Here is a 25,608-nt window from a genome sequence, read left to right on the forward strand (position 1 = left end):
TATATTCTTTCTTCCACACTCAGTCTTTGAAATCCCATGTATCGTGTGCTCAGTCCCTCCATGTGGCTAGGGCTACCATATCAGGCAGCATAGTTTCTAAAATCTAAAGGTGTAAGCACCATTCAGAATCACCAGAATAACCTGGGAACTTATTAAAATACAGAATCTTGGGTCTCATCCAGACCTACTGAATCAGAATCTTCATTTTAACAGGATTCCCCCCAGATAATTCATGCACATTAAAGTTTAACAGGCACTGGTTTAATATGATGGGCGTTCAGGAGAAATGGGAGAATTGTGGAAGAAAGAGAGAACAGTACAAATTCTGATGTGCTTTAACAAGCTTACAAGTAATGCTGATGCTGCTGGACTTTTGGTCACACTTTGAATGGCACGGTCCTACAAGATGTAGTCCAGAAGTGCTCACTGAGTACCTTTTATTTTCTCAGCACTACGGACAGATAAAAGTGAGCTAGATTTCAATCTAGCACCAGAACAACTTACATCTTCTTTGAAAGACAGGACCACTGCACCAGAAAGCAGTAGAAGGCAGTATTACTAACATAGCAGAATATTTGGATCAGACAGGGAGTGCTATAAGCTGTCAGGGATATGAAAAATCTGAGGATGAATCAGTGTTATCAAAGAAGGTAGTTTCTCTGGTTACGAGAGACGAATCTAAGCTAGGCTATGAAAGAGATGCCCTAATGAAAATGTGAGAGTGGGGACTGGAGAGTTTGGGTTCTGCTTACTCTGTGCAGTGATCCCTGGTTATCCTTTGCTTACTTTAAGCAAGTGATCTCCAAACTTGATTGTGCACACCTATCATTAAAAATATGGACATATCCCCAGATGATGTAGATTTATTTACAAATTGTCTACACATACTATGCCGATTCATAAATATTAGTAAAGATTAATTATCTTTTAGATTAAAAATAAATGTGCATACATATTCCAGTATCATCTTGCTCTCTAATAGATTTGGAAGCCACTGCTCTAAATCAGCACTTTTATTTTCAGGAAGACATCATGGTATTCTCCCAGCAGCAAGCAGCACAGTGTGATTCAATAAATAGAGGCACCAAGTAGTAAAAAATATGTATATGCTAGGAGACTCAGTTGTCACAACTTGACCTTGCCGTGGTAGATCTCACCAATAGAAAGAGTTTAGCCATTCACGAAAGGGTAGCTGTAGTAGAGTTGAGCAAGCCTCAGCACAGCTTTGACAGGCACTCTTTCCCTGGCAAATTTTTCAGTTTTCCTTCAGGTTTCAGTTTAAATGTTCCTGAAAGAGGCCTTCCCAGACCTTGTAATCTGACTTATGACCTCTTGTTGATCCCACTCATCACATCGTGCTCTTTTCCTATATTAAGGTCATCACAATTTGTAATTCTTAGTATATTTGGGGGACCATGCTTTAACAGCTGTCTCCCTACTGGACTGTACTCCCTGTGAGAATAGTAATTTGTGAACACTGTGTATTCAGCAATGAGCCCTCGATGTAACACACAGTAGGTACTAAACATTTCATAGAATGAATGGACAAAGGAAATTAAATATGGTCATCATAGTCCTTTTAGTTCATACATTACTACCTTTTTCTATCATGTCATGATGTGCTGCTGCATGAACTAACACTTCCTTCTCTAAGTGAGTCAGAGAGAAGTAACTGGACCTTAAACACTGAAGCTCAAGTGGTGACTAATACGGACTGCTATATAGATTGGAGGGAAAATAGGACACACAGTGTGAGGGCTGTTCAAAGTTTTGTTTTAATTTTAGTTCTTAATCATGATTCTCCCTTTATAAATGCTTTTCTTTCTTTCTTTCTTTCTTTCTTTCTTTCTTTCTTTTCTTTCTTTCTTTCTTTCTTTCTTTCTTTCTTTCTTTCTTTCTTTCTTTCTTTCTTTCTTTCTTTCTTTCTTTCTTTCTTTCTTTCTTTCTATATATGTACTTTTTTTGTCAGAGGGGACAGGTAGTGTTTGATCACAGGAATAAGGTCTGTAGTGGTGATTTCTGAGATTTTGGTGTACCCATCACCTGAGCAGTACACGCTATACCCAATGTGTAGTCTTTTATGCCTCAGTCTCCTCCCACACTTTCCCCCAAGTCCTCAAAGTTCATTGTATCATTCTATGCCTTTGCATCCCCATAGCTTAGCTCCTGCTTGAGTGAGAACATATCTCCCACACTTTCCCCCCAAGTCCTCAAAGTTCATTGTATCATTCTATGACTTTGCATCCTCATAGCTTAGCTCCTGCTTGAGTGAGAACATATGACATTTGGTTTTGCATTCCTGAGTGACTTCACTTAGAATGACAGTCTCCAATTCCATTCACGTTGCTGCAAATGCCATTATTTCCTTCCTTCTTATAGCTGAGTAGTATCCCATGGTATATATATACCACAATTTCTTTATCCACTCATTGATTGATAGGCATTTGGGCTAGTTCTATATTTTTGCAATTGCAAATTGTGCTGTTATAAACATGCATGTGCAAGTATCTCTTTTGTATAATGACTTATTTTCCTCTGGGTAGATACCCATTAGTGGGATTGCTGGATCAAATGGTAGTTCTACTTTTAGTTCTTTAAGGAATGTCCACAGTGTTTTCCACAGTGGTTATACTAGTTTACATTCCCACCACCGGTGTAAAAGTGTTCCCTTTTCACCATATCCCTGCCAACATCTATCACTTTTTGATTTTTTGATCATGGCCATTCTTGTAGAAGTAAGGTGGTATCATATTGTGGTTTTGATTTGCATTTGCCTGATCATTAGTGATGTTGAACTTTTTTTTTTCATATGTTTGTTGGCTATTTGTATATCTTGTTTTGAGAATTGTCTATTCATGTTCTTAGCCCACCTTTTGATGGGATTGTTTTTTTCTTGCTGCTTTGTTTGAGGTCCTTGTAGAGTCTAGATACTAGTCCTTTGTTGGATATATAGATTGAGAAGATTTTCTTCCACTCTATGGGTTGTTTACTCTGTTGATTTTTTGTTTGTTTGGGACACAGTATTGCTCTGTCACCCAGGCTGGATTGCAATGGTGCAATCTTGGCTCACTGCAACCTCTACCTCCCTGGTTCAAGCAATTCTCCTGCCTCAGCTTCCTGAGTAGCTGGGATTACAGGTGCTCACCATCGTGCCTGGCTAATTTTTGTATTTTTAGTAGGGAGGGTTTTTTGCCATGTTGGCCAGGCTGGTCTCAAACTACTGACTTAAGGTGATCTGCCTGCCTTTGCCTCCCAAAGTGCTGGGATTACAGGTGTGAGCCACTGCGCCCACCCTGCTGATTGTTTCTTTTGCTGTGCAGAAGCTTTTTACTTTAATTAATTCCCATCTGTTTATCTTTGTTTTTGTTGCATTTGCTTTTGGGTTCTTGGTCATGAAGTCTTTGCCTAAGCCAGTGTCTAGAAGGGGTTTTCCAGTGTTATCTTCTAGAATCTTAATGGCTTCAGGTCTTAGATGTAAGTCTTTGATCCATCTTGAGTTGATTTTTGTATAAGGTGAGAGATGAGGATCCAGTTTCATTCTTCTACATGTATCTTGCCAATTATCCCAGCACCATTTGTTGACTAGAGTGTCCTTTACCCACTTTATGTTTTTGTTTGCTTTGTGGAAGATCAGTTGGCTGTAGGTATTTGGGTTTATTTCTGGGTTATCTATTCTGTCCCATTGTTGTATGTACCTATTTTTCTGATATGCCATGCAAATATATATTGTTCAGGCCTATTATGCACATTAGGCTTAATGGGAAATGTCAGTGACTGTCAAAATCACAACTTTCTGCTGATGTTAAAGGAATCTAATCAAGCAACAGATGGTCAGCAGCAGAAAATTTGCTCTCTACTTTCTCTGGGTTTTTATTCTGTTACTTAAAAAACTGTTGGTCACAGGTCGTCGGATTCAGTGAAAGCAGCCTATATGAGCTGAGATATCTATTTCATTTACTATGTCCGTGTAAGAAGAAAACATGTCCCAACCTTAAATATTGATTATGCCTGACATGCAAAACATGCCAATGTCCCAGATGCCCATTTACCATTAGACTGAACATTTTGTTATATCCTTTTCCATTCACATTGTATGAACTTGCCCGTGATGTCATCATTAAAGCACTTTCATATTATACTATAGTCAGGTTGCTTTTCTGGGTTGACTTTAGGAAGCATTATCTAATTTTAGCTCAGGGCAAGTCTGTATCATGCTGTTGTGTGAGTGTGTTTTGAATGCACTTTGTATAGTCATATTTTGAGGGATAAGTTTCATAAATATGCAATAATTGATCCTTGTATAGCTGCCTTTAATCAGTTTCAGTATTTTCTTCAGTGGATTCTATGCATGTATCATTGTGTCATTTCTCAGTTGAGGGAATACTCAGAACTTGCCAGAAGCAGCAAAAATTCACATTTATAGAATACCTTTTTACTGTATTGAGATTTTTCATCTTTCATAATCTTTCTGGAAGACATTTCTGAGGAATTTCTCAGAAGACAGATGCATTGGTTTCTGTGACTGATGACAGTCTGACTTCACAAGTGGCCTTCTTGAGAGGTTACTAAGACTTGACACATTAACATCCCATAAATCTCCCATGTTCCAAGTCTTAAACATACATTTCCTTTGCCCGAGCCAGAGCACAGAGAAATGCTTGTGCTCCTTTGACAGTCATGCCTAAGAAAGGAAAACAGGGAGCCCCTTTTGCACAGACATAAACCTGCTCAGTGTCTCAGATATTTTATGTACATACCCCACTTCTCTCTTGAAGTCTCCAAGAAAACACATGTGACCTTTGATAGTTCCGAAAAATCTTGTAAACCTCTCTGTGATGTTTAATAATTTCACTCTTCTTACTGGAATGATGTACCAGCCGGTACAGACAGCTTGTGGAACTCGGCTCATGGGTAAATGTTCAGTCTCACGCTGTTTTAACAACATTGGCTCCATCATCAGTGCAAATAGAAACAGTGGAAAGAATCTGAGGAGTGAGATATTTATTTGGAATTTCAGCTGTGATGATGTTTTTCCGGGCACTGCAATGAAGGTGCATTTTCTGAGAGATGAAGAACTAGCACAGTGCCACACAGTCCCCTGCGAGGACTTACTCAATATTTGCTGGTAATTATGATGTCATTCCTTGAGGCAGGCGTCAGTTAACAAACTCTTTGAATCTAAATCAGCCCTGATTTAATTTGCCCTTCAGTAAAGGTTAAAACAGAGAGAAATTCAAAGTATACGTTTTGCAGAAGAAATAGACTGCAGTTTTTAAATGAATGCATAAGCCATATGTAGCCTTTTAAAGGAGGATGTTCAATTTTTCCACTCTTTCTTTCCAATTGAGTGTCTCCTCTCACCCTAAGCAAAAAAAGTCAGTATAATTATGCCCAAATAAGAAGATTAAGTCTAGGAAGTAACACAATTTTCTTTATCATCACAAAATGTGTCTTGTATTATGTGCATGTGTTTTTAATTTGCATAATTGCTATTTTCTTGGGTGTTTTTTTTTGAGACAGAGTCTCGCTTTGTCACCTAAGCTGGAGTGCAGTGGTGCAAACATGGCTCACTGCAGCCTTAACATCTTTTCTTACTATATATTTTATTCAGTTTATTTCTTTTTATTCTTAGTACTGTGGAATATTTCTTGCATCAGGCTCACCAACTTGTAACATGTTTACAATGGGCCCCTGTTTCTAAAGACTTGTTTGTCCCTTTTTCCTTCCTTTTTTTCTTTTTCTTTTCCTTTTTCCTTTTTTTTTTTTTTTTTTCTTTTTTCTTTTTTTCAGATGGAGTCTTACCCTGTTGCGCCCAGGCTGAAGTGCAGAGGTGCAGTGTTAGCTCACTGCAACCTCTGCCTCTGCCTCCCAGGCTCAAGTGATTCTCCTGCCTCAACCTCCGGAGTAACTGGGACTACAGGCATGTGCCACCATGTCCAACTAATTTTTGTATTTTAATAGTGATGGGATTTCTCCATGTTGGCCAGGCTAGTCTCGAACTCCTGGCCTCAAGTGATCTGCCTGCCTTGGCCTCCCAAAGTGCTAGGATTACAGGCGTGAACCACCGCACCTGGCCTCTTCCTTCATTTTGTATTGATTGTTGACTCACTAGGAAAGACTTCTCATATCTTTTAGGGTGAGACTTACAATTGTCTGTTCTAGTAGTTCTCAATTCTGGCTGCACAACAGAATCTCTTGATGCTTTTGAAAAAGCATCATACCCAGACTGTATCCCAAACCAATGAAATCATGACTTGGAAGCAATGGGACCCAGTGGCAATACCTTTAGAGTTCCTCAAGTGACGCCACTGTGTAGCTGAGGATGAGAACCGCTAGTCTACACAAAGGGTTCAAACAGTTAATAGGCAGTTCAGAGTTTTTTTTTGTTTTTTTTTTTTTTTTTTTTTTTTTTTTTTTGAGGCGGAGTTTCGCTCTGTCGCCCAGGCTGGAGTGCAGTGGCCGGATCTCAGCTCACTGCAAGCTCCGCCTCCCGGGTTCACGCCATTCTCCTGCCTCAGCCTCCCGAGTAGCTGGGACTACAGGCGCCCGCCACCTCGCCCGGCTAGATTTTTGTATTTTTTAGTAGAGACGGGGTTTCACCTTGTTAGCCAGGATGGTCTCGATCTCCTGACCTCGTGATCCGCCCGTCTCGGCCTCCCAAAGTGCTGGGATTACAGGCTTGAGCCACCGCGCCCGGCCCAGTTCTGAGTTTTAAAAAGTTAAAAATCCCACACATTTTTAATTAAAAAACCTAAAAGTCCCACAAAGCCATTAGACAATGGACAATTATCTGGAAAGATTTCATAAAGCCAAACCCTGTGAGGATTTCAAGAAATAGGACAGACACGGTAATGTGGCAGGTTTGGTAATGACTGCATTCTCTGAGTAACTATCCGAGGCAGTATGTTATAGACCTGTTGGCTTCTGACTCAGTCTCTGCACCTAGCTGTAAGACTTTGGGCATGTTATTTATCATCTCAGTGTGTCTATTTCCTCCTCTGTAAACTGGCATTGATATTACCAAAGCCTATTTCATATTATGAAGATTAAGGGTCAGAAAATATTTTCTGAAAAGGGCTTATAATTTTGGCTTTATAGGTCATATGATCTCTCTGCGACTACTCAGCTCTGCCATTGCAGCACAAAGGCAGCCATAGACATTAGGTAAATGAATGGATGTGACTATGTTCCAATAAAACTTTATTTACACAAACAGGTAGTAGCCCAAATGTGGCCCACAGGGTATAATTCACCAATGCCTGTACTAATACATGCTACATGGTTAGCACAGAGGGTTATTATGTTTGTTGTCATTGTTATGAAGCCTAAAAAGTAGCCCATCTCCCTAAGATATGTGCATTTACCCTTATCTCTCGGCTCCATCCTTGGCCTCCTTTCAAGTGGACCAGCCTCCAGCACGTAGCACAAAGCTACAATAGCTGCAGTTCTTAGGAGAGGAGAAAACATCAGGTTTCCCCTGTTCATGAATGCGCTCTCTCCTTCCAGTCAACACAGTCACAGAGCAAGGAGAAAAGAAAACTGAGGCCAGAGTGCAGGGCCGGGGGTACACATCTCCCAGTGGTGCAACACTTTACAGGAGCAAACACCACAGACCCTAAAGCCATCAGGGAAACCTGTGAATTAAACCATGAGTGGTGGTAAGGAGCTGCCAAAATCCCAGAGATGTAATAAATCATTACTGTCAACTGCTCAGCACGAGTAATAAAAAATCAATCCACTAAGCTAGAAATGAATTTGAAAATTGTGATTTAAACAATAGGAATGTGTGAGCAAAATAAACGTAGAAGCAGTTCTGCTATTTCTTCTTTCATATAAGGACAGAGGAGAGTGATACCAGTGGTTTGTTTTCTTTTACATCAACGGAGCAGTAATCAATGAGGAATGGCTGTGTGAGTCAGCAGTTAGAAACAAAACTGAATGTGATGGTGCCTCTTTCCTGAGGATATTAAACCCATTATTTTGTTTTGCAGGTCACATTTCAAAGGCCAGATCTTTCCCAGGGCTTAAGCTGTTCCTTGGATACTTTTGGTAAGTCATTTATCCACTAATCATTTAGTAATCGTCTCCGACATGCCCAACACTGTGCTCAGGGCTGGAAATGCAGAACCCGGGAAGCCACTGGCCTTGTCATCAAGATCTCTCTCTGGCTCCCTTTGAATTTGCTAATTCAGACTCTCACATTTCCCCCAGGAAAAATCGTAAGGACCAAATCATATCCATTTTCTCAAATGGCTTCAAAGACCCATGTCATAGTTTGGCATCATGTAATTCTTTACCGATGTACTTTGAGGGTCAAGTTTTACTTTTCTTCATGCGGCTGTCAAGGACAGACACAAAGAGTGGGGGTGTCTTCCTCATTAAATACTTTCCCACAACACTCCAGACTATATTCATCATTTAAGTAAACACTAACAGCTATCTGACTTGGAAAGACTTGTGAGGAGAGGGAAAGAAAGGTACCATAATAACTGGTAGGAATTTATCACAGTTCCTATCTGCAAACTCATACAAAAGTCAGGTAGGGAGAGCCAAAAGACTGGATGGTATTCAAGGTCTTATTCAGGAGCATATCTGTGGTAGGCACAATAATGCACCCCTCCAACATTGTCCATGTCTTAATCCCCTGAAGCTGTGAACATGTGACCTTACATTACAAAAGGGACTTTGCAAGTGTGATTAAGTTAAGCATCTTGAACTGAAAACATTATCCTGGATTATCTGCTTGGGCCAATGTAATCACAAGGGTCCTTACAAAGGAAAGAAGGAGGCAGAAAGAAAGAGTCAGAGAGAGAGAGATTTGAAGATGCTGTGCTGCTGGCTTTGATGACAGAGGAAGGAAGTCATGGGGCAAGGAATGAGGGAGGCTTCTAGAAGTTAGAAAAGGCAAGGAAACAGATTCTCCTCAAAAGCCTCCAAAAAGCAACACAGCCCTATGGCCTCCAGAACTGGAAGATAATAAATTTGTGTTGTTTTTAAGCCCCTAAGATTGTGGTGATTTGTCATAACAGCTAGAGAAGACTAAGACATCACACTTGTACAGGTATAGTGCTAACAGTGAAGGAAGGGAGAGATACCGTTTAATTCATGTGTGTCAGTTTGCCATCCCAGTTGATTTGTTTATAGTTGTGATGTAAGCAAGGCTGTTTATTTGCAGCCCCTGCTTCTCTGTTCGAAATAACATAAGACTATCATAATGGTTTGTTGGGGATTTGAGGTTTTATTGGCACAGCGTGTTTTTCACATCAGATTATTTGTTGAACTAATGATTGGAAAACAAAGGAAAATACAAAATAGTACATGGGGAGCTAGAGAAAATGTTGTCTAAGAGATAGGAACAATTATATGTTTGTGGATATATGTGTGCATGAATGAAACTATATTCTAGCCCATGAGATCTTCAAGACTCTTAGAAACACACTGACCAATAACTTTTAAATAAATTTGTCTTGACAATCAAATGGCAAAATTTTAAAAAGTATAGAATATATTGTATTTACATATTCCTACTTTAATATACAGTCCCTTTTATATATCCATTTAAAAGACCCTTATGTTGATCAAATTAGTGTTCCAAAATAGGGATATTTTAGAATAAAATGTATTAATTATGCTTAAGCAATCAAGGTCACAGTGGGATGTGACCATAGAACAGAATTTCAGCTTCAATAATTCTGAGATCTCAGAATTTTGGTGGTATTTCTAATTCTAACCCTTCGTATGGCCCTTCCTACCACCAAGGCACTGCTCTAAGTGCTTCACAAATATGAACTTATTTAATCCTCGCAGCAACCCCTTGAGGTGGTTGCTTTCATTATCTCCATTATACAAACTAAGAAACTGAGGCACACAGAGGCTAAGTAACTTGCCCAAGGTCCTAGAGAATTTTAGCCCCCTAGTCATGAAGAGGATTTGAGAACTATCGGCCTGTTTCAGGAATATCATGGTGAGGACCTCTCCAGCAGGAATGTAGGAAACTGGCCCTGATACAGGAAGAGCAGAGAACATGTATCCTGCCATACTTGGGTTACGGTGTGATGGGGTTCTGACACACCGATAAAAATGGCAACCCAGTCCCAGAGGAAGGTGGTATAAGGCCCTTGACTGAGGAAAACTACCAAACTGAAAGAGCAAGGCTAATGTTTGTGATCAAAAAGAAGAGTGATCATTATGCAGATTATGCAACTTTGACTGAAGAAGCTTCCCACTGGAAGGGCAAATCTCCTTCCTCTCAAGTTATCTCTGAGCTGAGCAGAAGCTCAGTCTATGATGGGAGCAGAAGACCTCCCCAAGCAGGCCTGATCATAGTGGGGAAGTGGAGCAGTCGCCTAAGAAGAGGGAAGGAGGAGAGGAGGAAAAGTGATGCTGGTCCAGTTTGAGTCCCATAATCATAAACATAACTTCATCACGTGGACCCAGGAGAAAAATAAACTATTGTAAATAGCAAAATCAGTAGTGTTCCAACTGTTAATTAGTTTATTCTAGAATAGTAATAACACTAAAACATTTAATTGACTATTTTAAAAAATTGAAGCTTAATTATTTCCATGTAATATTGGAAGCCAAATTGGCTAATAAAAGCCTGTAACAAATTGCCATAGCAAAATGCTTTTTTCACTTGCATCTTAGTTACAGGTAAGGAGGTGTTTTTATTTTAACATCTCATGCTCACCCCCACCATGACCAAAAAAAAAAAAAAAACTAGTCTATAATAAACTCACAAAATTTAATAGTGGAGACTACTTTAGCCCTTGAGTCTTTGGGCAACATATAAGTAAGGCAGTTTTGTTTAAACAGTCAGAAGGTTCTTTGCTAAGGCATTAAACAAAAGCTTTGTTTCCCACCCCTCCCATAAAAAAACAGTGATTTATCAGAACTCTCAATTAGATTTCCATAAACTGTATAGAAAAACTAAGCATGTTAAAAGTTGAAACAAGGAAACATTTGGTTTATTTAAGAACATGTACCCAAACATATGTATATAGATTTCTTGAGTTTTCAAATCTTGGCCCAAAATATCTTGGGAAAACAGATATACCAAAGAGGATTCTTGGCATACATCTTTCTGAGTTGTAAATACTGGGAGAATAATGTTCCTCTAAATAATTTGGCCACATTTAGTGTCAAGATCAACAATACTTAGAAGAGAATCTGATTCCATCAAAGTTAGTGTTGAACTCTAATTTTAATCAAATTATATAAACTACTAATTTCTGACAGCTGATTTATTTGCATTTATTCTGCCACAAAGTGAAAAAGGTCCTGCTTACTGGAGCAGAGCTGAAAAGAGGGCCTCTTTGTTTTGTGACTTCTTCCCCCACTGCCAATGTTCATAAACATATAAACTCGCAGAATTTAATAGCTGAAGCCACTTGAGTCTTTGGGCAACATATAAAGCAGTAGAAAAAGCATGAATTTTGTGGGTGGCATGAAACCCAGCTCAACCCATGTGGTGGGGAGAAAGTATTTACTTTGAAGAGATAATTGCACAAGTAAGAAAATATATCTGCAGAAGGCTATTTGCTGAGGCAGGCACTGTTTATAATAATAAATAAAAATAAATGTAAGCAAAATGCCCATAAATGGAATTATTTAAGTGTGGTACAACCATACAACAGAGTACTGAGCGATCTTTAAAAGGCATGTTGTGGATCTATATTTGTTGCATGAGGTGTTATCCATGAAATAGTGATGAATGAGAGGGGCCAGTCAAAAAATAACATGTGCACAGCAATCCTATGTAAGTAAAATTGAATATGCATAATGCATTTATATATATGTGCAAAGAGGTATCTTACAGGAGGTTCACCGAGATCACAACTATGGTTCTCTCATGATACAATTTCTAGTGATCATTATTTTCTAGTTTTCACTTTTTGGCACTTAGTGGTTCTACAATGAATATGTAATATTTCTGTAGAAATAATAAAACTGAAGTACTATGCAGTAGTCTGAACCAACGACGTATACACAGAGCAGTATATATGTATTTTAAAAGCACAGTGCTAGGAATAAAATATAAATAACCTGAATGAAATATATAATAAGAAAAGAGGTCGAGGCTGCAGTGAGCCATGTTTGCACCACTACACTCCAGCCTGGGTGACAAAGCGAGACCCTGTCTTACAAAAAAAAAAGAAAGAAAGAAAGAAAAAGAAAGAATGAAAGAAAAGAAAATGTCAGTTATGCACATTAAAGACACATGCACATAATACAAGACACATTTTGCAAGAGCCTATTTTGGTAAAAAATAAACATTAACCAGCAGGTTCATCAGTTGTAACAAATGTACCACTGTGGTGGGGGATGTTGATAATTTGGGACGCTATGTATGCATGTGTGGGAATGTGGGGGATAGATGGAAATTCTCTGTACCTTCCTCTCAATTTTGCTATGAACCTAAAACTGCTCTAAAAATAAGATCTTTAAAATGAAGTGAAATAAAATAAGCTACTTATTGAAGATTTTCCAATGATTGTCCCTGGTGGAGGCTAGGAAAGGGGAATGGGAGAGCAGAGTGGAGGAAAAAGGTAAATTTTTCACTGATAAAATAATTGCCTGAAGTAATGATAATAACTTGCCCTGTACTATTACTCAACCTCACCACTCCCCGCCGCCTCTGAGGGTCTCAAAATGTAGGCACAAACTTGAAAGCAAGAAATATTTCAATGTATAAACATCTGTACACATAAAAATATTGATAGTATTTTCAGCTATTTTTAAAGAAACTAAGGTGCATAGGATTTAGAACCATTTAGACTTACACACAAATGGTCTTGGACACACAATTTCACTAAAGCCCCACTGGTTTATGTGTAAAATAAAGAGAATAATAACTACCTTTCTGAGGTGTTATAAAAAGTTGTGGTAATCTTATCTTCAAAAATCATTATGATTCCCAGTTACAGCTCAGACATGTAAAGAGCTTAGAAATTGTCACTCCCATTCTTATAGCAAGCAAAAGCTGGACAAGCTAAAACTCAACAAGTTGTTTTGGGCTTATCAGAGAACTAAATTTACAAGTCAAATAACCATGCTGAAATCTGGTAACAAGCAAATCCGGAGTCACAGACACAATCTGCTTACCTAAAATAGAAGCCACTGGAGCCATAAACTGGTAGGAACACTTAGTAATTTTGACAAGTTTCTGGAGGCCAAGTGTAGACTGGCTTGAGACTGAGAAACTCCTTGGGGCCACCATACTTTCATTGACTTTATCTCCAGGATCCCCACTAGGTTCTAACGGCGAGGAGTCAACAAAGGTACCCTTGTGGCTTAGGCAGCGAAAGTAGACAGGTAATATTGGTAAAATATGTCCAGAACCTTCTCCATAACGAAGGCCTTGTCTTCAGAGGAAAGGATTTTACCAGAGCCTTGTCCCAGAGATCTCACCATAGCCCCCTCTAGTGTTCCTCACCTAATTGGGAGGGGGAAAACTACACAAGAAGAAACACTTTACTTTTGATTCTTGGTGATCACAAGTCAGAGATGCAAGTCGGGTAAAAGACTGAGACTTAATTGAAAGATTGTAGAATGCTTCACCGCCTCCACACTTTCTCATCATACCAACGGAGCTCCAGTATGACAAGAGTAAATTACAGCTGAAAGAGCTGAAAGACAAGGATCTTCTCTTAGAAGAAGTACTTTGGGAATTTGAAGCCTCTGGTACCTATAGCTACAGCAAACACAAAACAAAGCCCAACTCCTAGCCAGATTAACATAAACCTCACACCATAGGCATATTTACCTCAGTTCCTATTACCCAGTACATGTCTAACTTTCAATTAAAAAATATAAGCCATGCCAGAAGGCCAAAAAAAAAAAAAAAAAAAAGTCTGAAGGGACAAAGCAAGCATCAGAACCAGATTCAGATGTGACACAGATGTTGGACTTACCAGACAGGGCATATAAAATTACGATAAATAATACAATAAGGGCTCTAATGGAAAAAATACACAACATACAAGAACACATGAGTAAAGTAAGCAGAGATATGGAAACTCTAAGAAAGAATCAAAAGGAAATACTAGAAATCAAAAGTACTTTAACAGTAATGGAGAATGCCTTCAGGGGACTCAGCAGTAGACTCAATACAGTTAAGGAAAGAATCAATGAGCTTAAAGATAAGTTCATTTAAAAAAAAAAAAAAAAAAAAAAAAAAAAAAAACCTAAAATGTAAAGAGGAAAAAGGGAGTGAAAAAAAAAACTGAACATAACATTTTAAGAACTGGGGGGACAGTTTCACAAGATAGAACATGTGTGCAATTGGAATACCAAAAACAAAAAAAAGAGAACAGAGCAGGAGAAATTTTTGAAGTAATAATGACTGAGAACTTTCAAAAATGAATGATAGACAGCAAATCATATCCAGGAAGCTCAGAGAATGCCAAGCATGATAAATTCCAAAAAAATACCTAGGCATATCATATTCAAACTGCAGAAAATCGCAAAGAGAAAATCTTAAACCAGAGAATAAAAACACCTTACCTGTGTAATATGAATTACATCTGACTTTTAATCGGAAACCATGCAAGAGAGTAGAGTGAAATATGTAAAGTGATGAAAGACAAAAGTCACCAACCTGGTATTCTAATTATTCGTGAATGTTTCACAGACAAAAAAGAGTGAGAGAGAGTAAAAAAAAAAAAAAAAAAAAAAAAAAGGAGAGTGAAATATTTAAAGTGCTGAAAGACAAAAATCACCAACTTGGTATTCTATATAAAAATTATTTGTCAAATGTCTGTTTCTCAGACAAACAAGTGAGATAACTCATTGCTAGCAGAACTGCCCTGAAAGATACGTTAAAAGATTTTCTTCAGGCAGAAGGACAACTGTAAAAGTCAGAAGCTTGGATCTACATAAAGAAAGGATCTACATCAGAGAAGGAATGAATGAATGTAAAATAAAATATTTTATTTTTCTTATTCTTAATTGTTATATACAGTTATATACTTGTTATATGTAACAAGTAACAATAGTAACAATGTGTTATATGATTATAGCATAGGGATAAACAATGTCCCAATGGAAGGGAGGAAGAAGTTGGGAATATACTGTTATGAGGTACCTGCACTATACATGAAATGCAATAATATTGTCTGAAGGTGGACTTACATTAGTTTAAAATATATTTTATAAACTTTAGGCCAACCACTAAAGAGCTTTTTTAAATAAGCATAATTTCTGTGCTAAAAGAAGAGATAAAAGCTGAATGAAATAAAATGCTCGACTCAAACCAGAAAAGACAGAAAAGGAAGCTTCCGGTATATGTAAGAAAAAAGTTACAAGCATGGTTGATATTAACCCGAATATATTAATTATTACTTTAAATGTGAGTGGTCTAAATACAGCAATTAAAAGACAGTGATTGTTATAGTGGCTGCAAAACAATAATTATATATTGTCTACAAGAACATCACTTGAACTGTGAAGACTGATAAGTTAAAAATAAAGTGATAGAGAAAATATACCATGCTACCACTAATCAAAAGAAAGTTGAAGTAGCTTTATTAATTTCAGACAAAGCAGATTTCAGAGCAAGGAAATTTATCAGGGATAAAGGAGACATTACATAATAATAAAAGGGTCAGTTCTCTAAGAAGACATAGCATCCCTAAACATGAATGCCTCTAAAGATACATGAAACAAAAACAGATAGAACTAAAAGGATAAAATGAGGAATAAAATTATAGTTGGAGACTTCATCCCCTGTCACTCCTATCAGTAATTGTTAGATCAAGCAGGCAGAAAATCAATTAAGGCTGCAGTTAACCTGAATGGCACTATCAATCAACTTAATTGAGGTTTATGAAGGACTCCAATAGCAGCAGAATACACATTCTCCAGTTTACATGGAACATGCACCAAGGCAAACCACCTTCTGTACCATAAAACATACCTTAACAAATTTAAAAGAGTAAAAAATACATAAAATATGTTCTCAGACAGCAGTGAAATTGAACTAGAAACCAGTAACACAAAGATGGCTGGAAAATTCCCAAATATTTGTAAATTAACACACTTGTAAAGACCACATGACTTAAGTATCAAAAAAGTTTAAAATATTTTGAACTAAAAGAAAATGAAACCAAAACTTGTCAAAATTTGTCAAAGGCAACAAAAGCAATGCTTAGAGGGAAATTTATAGCACTAAATGCATATATTAGAAAAAATAATCAGTTACCTAAGTTTCCACCTTAGGAAACTAGAGAAATAAGAGGAATTTAAGCCTAAATCAAGCAGGAGGAAAGAAATCAAAATTAGATCCTAAATCAATGAAATTGAAAACAGGAAAACAATAGAGAAAATTAACAAACCAAAAGCAATTTCTTTTAAAAAAAAATCAGTAAAATTAACAAAACCCTAACCAAGCTAATAGAGAGAGAGAAAGCATCAATATTAAAAATGAAAGAAAGGTCATCTCTACTGTTCCATGAATAATAAAAGATAATATAGGAATACGGTATTCTGAACAACTTTATGTCCACAAATTTGATGATGTAGATGAAATGGACTAATTTCTTGAAAGATACAAACTACTAAAACACAAAAAGAAATAGATAGAGTACTCTTAAGATTATCAATTTAAAAAAACAAATCAATAAAATAGCCTTACAAAAAAAGGAAATTATCAAGTCCAGATAGTTTCACTGGTAAGTTCTATCAAACATTTAAGGAAAAAATGATACCAATACTCCACAATCTCTCCCAGAAAGCAGAAGAGCAGAAGGAACACTTCCTAACTCATTCTATCAGGGTACCTTTACCCTGATACTAAAACAAGATGACACTGCAAGAAAGGAAAACTACAGACCAGTATGTCTCATCAACATACATGCAAACTTGTAGTTAAGATAAATAAGTTCTGGAGACCTAATGTACAGACCGGACTGTAAGTAATAATCATGTATTCTATACTTGAACTGTTAAGAGAGTAAATCTTAAGTATTTTTATCACAAAAAAAGTAGCTATGTGAGGTAATGGACATGTTAATTAGCCTGATTGTGATAATGTTTTCACAATGTATATGTATGTGAAAACATCACATTGTAAACCTTGAATATATGAAATTTTATTTGTTGACTATACCTCAAAGCTGAAAAAAATTCTTAAATTAATTAGAATAAAATTAGGCAGCTGGGTGCAGTGGCTGGCGCCTGTAATCCCAGCACTTTGGGAGGCTGAGGCTGAGGGTGAATCACATGAGGTCAGGAGTTTGCGACCAGCCTGGCCAACATGCTGAAATCCCATTAACCAGACGTGGTGGCACCCACCTGTAATCTCAGCTACTTGGGAGGCTGAGGCAGAAGAATTACTTGAACCCAGGAGGCAGAGGTTGCAGTGATCTGAGATTGCACCCCTGCATTCCAGCCTGGGCAGCAGAGCAATACTCTGTCTGATAAAATAAATAAAACAAAATAAAATTAGTTAACTACTAACATACATACAAAAATCTTCAACAAGATATTAGCAAATCCAATAATGTTAAATAAGAACTATATACTATAATCAAGTGGGATTTATTCCAGGTATGCAAGGGTGGTTCAATATAAAAAATCAATCAGTGTAATCCACCACATTAAGATGAGCCTGGAGCATCTCACAGGTCCAGAAAGTAAAAAATGCAAAAGAAAACAACAGATAATGATGGAGGTATGACATGGGGGTACAGGAGCCAACTAAAAGAGCTGGAACAATTTGAGCAATAAAGTAGTACTGGATTATAACCCAACCCAAGTTATAATGTAAATATCCATGAATCCAAACTGATATAAGTGATTAAATAATTAAATAAATGGGGCATAATAAACACATCTTCCAAGTAGAAGAGTTCCAAATAATTTACAGAGATACTCTGCCCTTAAGGAGGTGGAGCACAACTCCTCACTCCTTCAGTGTATGTTACTTACACATAATAACTTTCTTCCAAAGAGTATATAATATGGAAAGGGAGAATAATATGGAAAGTATAATAGAGTGTAATATGGAAAGGGGGGGAAGAAAGAGTAACTTGACAGTGGAGAAACTTAGCAAACATACCAGTCAGGTGATCATCAATATTGACAGTGGAAAGTCATATTGATAGCCTGTATTTATGAGATAATGTGTTGAGAATAACATTTTACTTCTGTGATCTTCCTTCCACAAACCCATAACCCCAGTTTCATCATGAGAAAACACCAGACAAATCCCAACTGAGGGACATTCTGCAAAATACCTGACTAGTAATCCTCAAAACTGCCAAGATAGTCAAAAAAATAAGGAAAGTTGGAGAAACTTTCACAACCTAGAGGTGCCTAAGGAGACACGTCCATTAAATGTAATGTGGCATCCTGGAAGGGATCCTGGAACAGAAAGCGGACATTAGGAAAGATTTGAGGAAATCTGAATAATGTATGAACTTCAGTTAATAATCATGTATCAGTGTTGGTTTACTAATGATGACAAATTTGCCATACTAAAGATGTTAATAATAGATGAAACTGGATATGGGGCATATGGGAACTCTCTGTACTATGTTTGCAATAATCCTGTAAATCTAACACTGCTCTAAAGTTGAAAGAGTTTACTTTTTAAATGATGATTATTATTTTAAAATTAACATAGCATGCCAAAAGTTTTTTTAGGGTAAGTGACATGGGCAGAATGATTCATCCTAGTCCTTCATCGTAATGTCCACATCTACAAATACATTTGTCCAACTGAGCAATTTGTGTATCAGCCCACACTGATAGGTTCTGCTTCGCCAGCTGTCCCTATTTCTGAGAAAATAGGTCAATTTAAGTTTTGCAGACTTCTCAGACTAGCTCCATGCCCACACCTGCACACCCAATGCTGCAGTTGTATTCTAGATTGACAAATCATTAAATGATCATTATCTCATTTTGAAAAAAAAAAAAATGAAAGAGAAAGGTAAAGAGTAAAACTTGACTATTTGCTCTACCTTTGAATTGCATTGCTTTGGGGGAAACACTGTTGCAAGACAGACTTAATTAGTATAGTTCCCCCTTTCCTTTCCCCAGGCTCATTCAAATGGGCTGTTTAATGGTCAAAAGGCAGGCCAAAAAGGAAGAGAGAAAAGCTTCAGGAGAGGGAAAATCTAGAAGCTGAACTCAAGCCCCTAAATAATTAACTTGGCTATAGAGGCTCCATTGTCTTTCTCTTATCTTCTTTTGACTTTTAAGTGACAATCCTATTCTTCTTAAATTTCCTTCTGTCTTGGCTTCTGGCTTTACAGATGACTGGCACTTTTAAATTGTGAGAATGGTTTACCTTTCTGGCTGAGCAGTCTCTCAAAAATCATTTTATTATGGGGGAGAAAACAAGGCTAGCAGCTCAATGAGTTGTCTCTTGGCAGCATATCTTTTTATTTCTGAATTTCATTGTGACCTGTTTGCCTTGTCCCACTGCCACTGTCTAATCTAACATCCTAATAACAACCCGTACCTTGTAATTTGGATGTTCAAAGCTGTATTTTTCAACTATGTTCTTTCCGTCCAAATCAAAGGCACTGTTTGAATGTCAGTAGGACAGACAATAAGAGAAAACATATTGAGGCACACGCACGTACACATGCACACGCACACGCACGCGCACTCAAACAGCTTCAAGTCAGGGATTTGTCTGAATTTTAGCTCAAATATTTTCTGTTTCTCTTTCCTCTGTTTTTGAGCATCTAGTTTCCTGAACTGTAAAGGAAGTTTGGGGTTTGAGTTATTTTTATTTTTCAGTGACCTAAATAGTAAGTATCCCAGCCATTATATTTTCAGATCAATATTAAACATTTTCCTACTTAAGATATGGAGATCTTTGTAAATAAAAGTATTCAAACCTTCAAGAACATGTAATTTAAGTACACAAACATCTTGTATTGTTGCCCAAGTCTTTATATTGTGAACTTTATTCATCTGTTCCATGGTCCATGCCAGTAGTGATTGAATTAGTAAAACTTTCTGTGGTCAGAGGGTCTTTGAATATAAGGAATATTTTTTTCCATCTTTCCACCCAGTTACTTCTTCCCACAAATGTACTAACCTTTTAGATAGAAATGCTGTTTGCAAACACCTCCAGGGGAAATTTAGTCTATCTTTTTAGCCGTTGAGAATTTTAGGACTATAAGTGTCTGAAAATAATTAGTTTAATACTTCATTTTACATACAAATAATAATTTGTAAAAACAATAAACTAATATTATTAGCACACAAATGCCATAGTATAAATTAGCTGATTTATCCTCTTAAGTCTGTGAGTCTGCTAAAATTTAGATAATTAGAGGAGGCAAAATAATTGATAAGCTCCCTGCTAGGCATCAAGGTATATACTCTTTAATGTATGAAGATTATGTACCAAGAAACTACAATTAGCAAATTAAACAATTGTGCTGTTGTAATAATTACATTCTCTAATTTAGCTGTTCTATAAAGTTTTACTTTTATTTCCTACTGTTGTTACTGTAGAGAAAGTAAAATTACTTGGCTATCGCAAATATGCTTACATTCACATCCCCCAAATTTCACACTCCAAGAACTCTATGAATATATGTGAATATGTGCACACGTTTTTATCTTACCTTGATTCGTAAAGAACTTCAATCCATTTACAAAATCCCTGTAACATAGCAAAATAAAAGCCCATTAAAATATGAAAAATATGACTCAAAGGGCAAATAATGTCAGGAAACTAGTAGGGAACCAGAAGCAAGGTTGGAACACAATATAGTGTTCATGCCAGAGGTGGATCAATGCTTTAGGCTCTCAGGTTTCCAAATGCCCAAAGGAAAATGGACACTTTCAAACTATGCAGAATCTGTATGGGGAAAAGTGAACTAGTTACTCAGGAAAATCACCACTGCTACTGAGACCAGGGGACAAAAGAGCTCCCAATTCTGTCTCAGAAAGGTCAGTTTAATTCTGCTGACAAAAGTATCTTTATGGTAAACATAGTGAAAAGTTTCTTAGAGTTATGACTGAGAAAGTGTATTTATTTATTTATTATTATTATTATCATTTGTTTGTTTGGTGGACGAGGTCTTTAATTCTTCACTGCACTTGAAAAAAAAAAATCGAAACGACATCCAGATAAACAACGGATAAAGGTAACCATTTCCAACTTCAGGCCCTGAGCAGATAGCGGTGCTCAAGCTGTATTTCAGAGATGTTGAAAAGGCCTGAGCTGGGCCTGGTGGCTCATGCCTGTAATCCCAGCACTGTGGGAGACCGAGGTGGGTGGACCACTTGAGGTCAGGAATTCAAGACTAGCCTAACGAACATGGCAAAAGACTGTCTTCACTAAAAATACAAAAAATTAGCCAAGTGTAGTGGCACGTGCCTGTAATCTCAGTTACTCAGGAGGCTGCGGCAGGAGAATCACTTGAACCCGGGAGGCAAAGGTTGCAGTGAGCCGAGATCGCACCACTGCACTCCAGTCTGGGTGACAAAGTGAGACTCCATCTCCCAAAAAAAAAAAAAAAAAAAAAAAAAAATGTCAGGCGCAGTGACTCATGCGTGTAATCTCAGCACTTTGGGAGGCCGAGGTAGGTGGATCACCTGAGGTCAGGAGCTTGCGACCAGCCTGGCCAACATGGTGAAACTCTGTCTCTACTAAAAATACAAAAAAAATAGCTGGGCATGGTGGCCTGTGTCTGTGATCACAGCTACCTGGGAGGCTAAAGCAGAAGAACCCGCTTTGCTTGAAGCCGGGAGGCTGAGGTTGCAGTGAGCTGAGATCCTGCCATTGCACTCCAGCCTGGGAAACAAGAGTGAAACTCCATCTCTCTCTCTTTCGTTCTCTCTCTCTCACTCTCACTCACACACACACACACACACACACACACACACACACACACACACACAAAGGCCTTCTGCTCTCAAATATAACTCTCTTCCCCAGTCGCATCCCCACACTGTTTACTCAGGATGGAAACTCTCTTAAGGAGGGTAAGCCATTCATTCCTCAATTACAGAAAAATTCAAAATTGGTAATTAAAGTTATTTAAATGCCCATAGAAAGTTTCATGAACTGAAGAAGGCCAAGGTGATGGCATCAAAGAGAGCAAGGGCACAAGCAAGACCACCAGGACCACCTATCACTGTCTGTAGTTTGGTACATTTATTATTATTATTATTATTATTATTATTATTATTATTATTATTTTGAGACGGAGTCTTGCTCTGTCACCAACCTGGAGTGCAGTGGCATAGTTTCGGCTCATGCAACCTCTGCCTCCAGAATTCAAGCGATTCTCCTGCCTCAGCCTCCAGAGTAACTGGGACCACAGGCGTGCGCCACCATGCCCGACTAATTTTTGTATTTTTAGTAGAGTTGGGGTTTCACCATGTTGGCCAAGATGGTCTCGATCTCTTGACCTCATGATCCACCATCTCAGCCTCCCAAAGTGCTGGGATTACAGGCATGAGCCACCACGCCCGGCCACAACTCAGAAAGTTTAATACCAGCTGGGAGTCTATTGGGTTGCCTATATAATTGATTCAAGTGCTCAGTTCTCTAGTTTATCAATTAATGTATTTTATGTTGTCTAGCGGTGGTACCTAAGCAGGAGTGCTTTGGCTTTGGAACTGTAGGAGGGAAATTGTTACTCATCACAGTGATGCAAGGTGAGCATCGCTGGTGTTTAGTGGGAAAGTTCTGGGAATTTTAAAGATACTAAAATGCATAGGATAGTCCAACACAATAAAGATTTCCTTTTTTGTTGGTCTTTTTGGGTTGTTTTTTTCATTTTTTTTTTTTTTTATTCTTTAAGTTCTGTGATACATGTGCAGAACGTGTAGATTTGTTAAATAGGTACACATGTGCCATAATGGTTTGCTGCACCAATCAACCTGTCTTCTACATTAGGTATTTCTCCTAATACTGTCCTTCCCCTTGCCCCCAACCCCCTGACAGGCCCTGGTGTGTGATGTTCCCTTCCCTGTGCCCATATGCAGAAAACTGAAACTAGACTCCTTCCTTATACCTTACACAATAAAGATTTGTAATATCCCAGATGACCATCACAGCTTCATTGAGAATTTCTGAGAGAAATGAATGGATTCCATGTCCTTTAGATAATGCTTCTGCAGATATTGTTTCTCTCAGACAAGCTATTGACAAGAATTGCCTGGCATAGACTCGTAAGTTTAGTCCTCGGCAAATTACTCACAACATTTCTTAGGCTAATAGCTCTGTTCATTGCAGGGCTTTACTTAAATAACAAATATCCTGTGGAAGGAAATTTATCCACAAAGAGACAAGACAGTAAAATAGATTTGTTTCTCTTTCGTCCTACTGTAGCCACTAGCTAATGTCTGTGAAAAGCCATTATATTGTCTACCTATTGTATATACATATTATGAATACAATTGTATACATACACATAGTTGATACATTGGTAATCATTCTTTCCAATTCTTGAGTAAACATGGAACTGTTTTTTTCATGTGTGGCCTTCCTTATTAGTTTGACACCCAAACCTGCCATGATGACACTGGCCTTACCCTTCAACCCATCCAAGGTTTTGTTCATGAAATGACTCTTCATTTCAAATTCCTCCACAACAAGGCACACTCTTTTGTTTCTGTAGTTCTATTAATGTTATTATTATTACTGGATTTTAAAAACATTATTTACTGCATTTTCAAAACATTTCTTTTGTCCTAAATATTGGGCCCCTATCACAACAATAGGGTAATATTTTGAGAAATTAACCAATATGTTATTTAGAGACTCCTTTTTTGTTCAAGTAATTGCCATTCCTCACTCACCCCCACTGAAAATACACCATGGCCACTTGAAGTCCAAGATGTTTGATAAGCAAGAGTTAGGAATTTTGGAATCCAAAAGGCCAAACCTTGAAGGAACAAGACATAAAGTTTATGCCTTAATCAAAGGAGAATGGAGGAAAGACCAGACTATTAATCACAGGTCCAGACAAGGGCTTCCCAAGCAGAGGAGGGGAAAATAAAGAGAAACATTACCCAGAAGAGAGGCTGTTGGGAGAAGACATGAGAGGACTAAATGAAGTAACCACAAAGAGAGGAGCTGAGTCAGCACTCAAGAGACATCAGGGTCTCTGCTCAAGTGAGAGCCAGCAATTGCCAGAACCAGGGAGCCATAAGAAAGCTAAACCACTTCCCAAAACTACCCAACCAGGTGCTGGTGAGTCCCACACTTCATCCCTGCATCAAGGAGCTATAATAATTAGCCTGCTTGTCACCAAGCAGCAAGGACCTCCTGTTAACAGCAGCCTCTACATCACTCATGGATGCCTAGTAAGAGTGGCATGGTGCCTATATCCCAATAACTTTTTCTGGACCCAACCATGGACAGCTCTCCTGTCAAGAGCTTAGTTTAATTATCAGGCCCTTCCAGCAGAGATCAGAGCTTTAGACAACGAGAAGGAAAATATTGATGTGGAAATGAGGGCCCACAAACCTTTTGTTTGCACAGAATTAAAACAAATCCAGCTTGAGATCTCTCCCTATGTCAGGCCCTGCTTTACAATATCCTACAGCTTTTCTGCTACCATATGTCCTCCACAACATGTCTGGGTGCATATTACATTAATGCTACTAAGTACAAAACCAGAATATTTCAACATGAAATAAAAACATTAAAACAGATAAAAATGAATTTGCTTTGTGAAGTAGGGCCAGAGCTTCAAAGCCCTGTCTGTTTGGCCTCCATCTTACCAGTGCCATCTCCATTGCCAACTCAGGTGACCCCATCATCCTTCTATGGAAACACAATTTGCAAACTATTCTAGAATTCTCTTTTACCGATTTGGTTTTGCCTCTTAACATACAGAGATGGTTTCTGAATATAAGCTTGCTCCCTGTACTTGCATCAGAATCACCTGCAAAGTATTTGTTTATTTTTTTATTGGCCCTCCTCTCAAGATTGTTACTTACAGGTCTGAGATAAGGCCCAGAAATCTCTGTTTTTAGCAAGCTTCCCAGGTAACACAGATGCACAGGCAGGTCTCCAATCCACTGAAATAAAGCTTACAGGGTGGTGCTGTTCAAACCCCTCATAGACTCTCAGACAGCACCAATACTTCACTGACCCTCTGTATGATACATTACCTTATCTGATAAATTATCAAGTGGCTCTTCAGCCTTCTCGTTGTGATTTACTTGGATGCCAAGTTACACACTCTGTAAGAAGCAGACATGATTCCCGGTTATCCTCCACCGATATTTTCAAAATGGCTCTACAATGTGTTTTTCGTATCTTATTTTTCATTTTACTCTGTAGGCAATGCATGTATATTTCGTACTGAAATAAAAGGCTTTTACCTACATAAACCACTATAGAATTAGTATCCATTGGCATCTGTGTTAGAGTGAAGATTAGCACAAGAAAGTTTGGTAAATGAAACAATGCTGATGAGCTTTTCTGAAGCATCTTTTCAATATTTTTTTTCAAAGACATTAAAGTTTCAAGCAGGCTGTGGAGTAAATAAACCCATTAATCAGACACTGAAATGCTGCTACAGCATTTTAAAACTATATCAATGAAAGCGTACTCTGGAAACTTTTTGCCAAAAATGTCCAACTTGATTGATTATTTTGTATATACATATATCTTTTGTT

At 37.9% G+C, this 25,608-nt stretch overlaps 1 long non-coding RNA gene across 1 annotated transcript in view; it reads left to right on the top strand.

Moving 5' to 3' along the window:
• The first annotated feature begins 7,990 nt into the window (after positions 1-7,990).
• The window catches only part of LOC103231702 (uncharacterized), a 132,180-nt gene continuing 114,562 nt past the window's right edge, over positions 7,991-25,608 (top strand). Inside the window, exon 1 of the long non-coding RNA XR_496982.3 lies at positions 7,991-8,049. This is a non-coding gene — a long non-coding RNA (uncharacterized lncRNA). The remainder of the gene's footprint in view (positions 8,050-25,608) is intronic.

This window comes from Chlorocebus sabaeus, chromosome X (assembly GCF_047675955.1).
Source record: "Chlorocebus sabaeus isolate Y175 chromosome X, mChlSab1.0.hap1, whole genome shotgun sequence".
Lineage (NCBI taxonomy): Eukaryota > Metazoa > Chordata > Mammalia > Primates > Cercopithecidae > Chlorocebus > Chlorocebus sabaeus.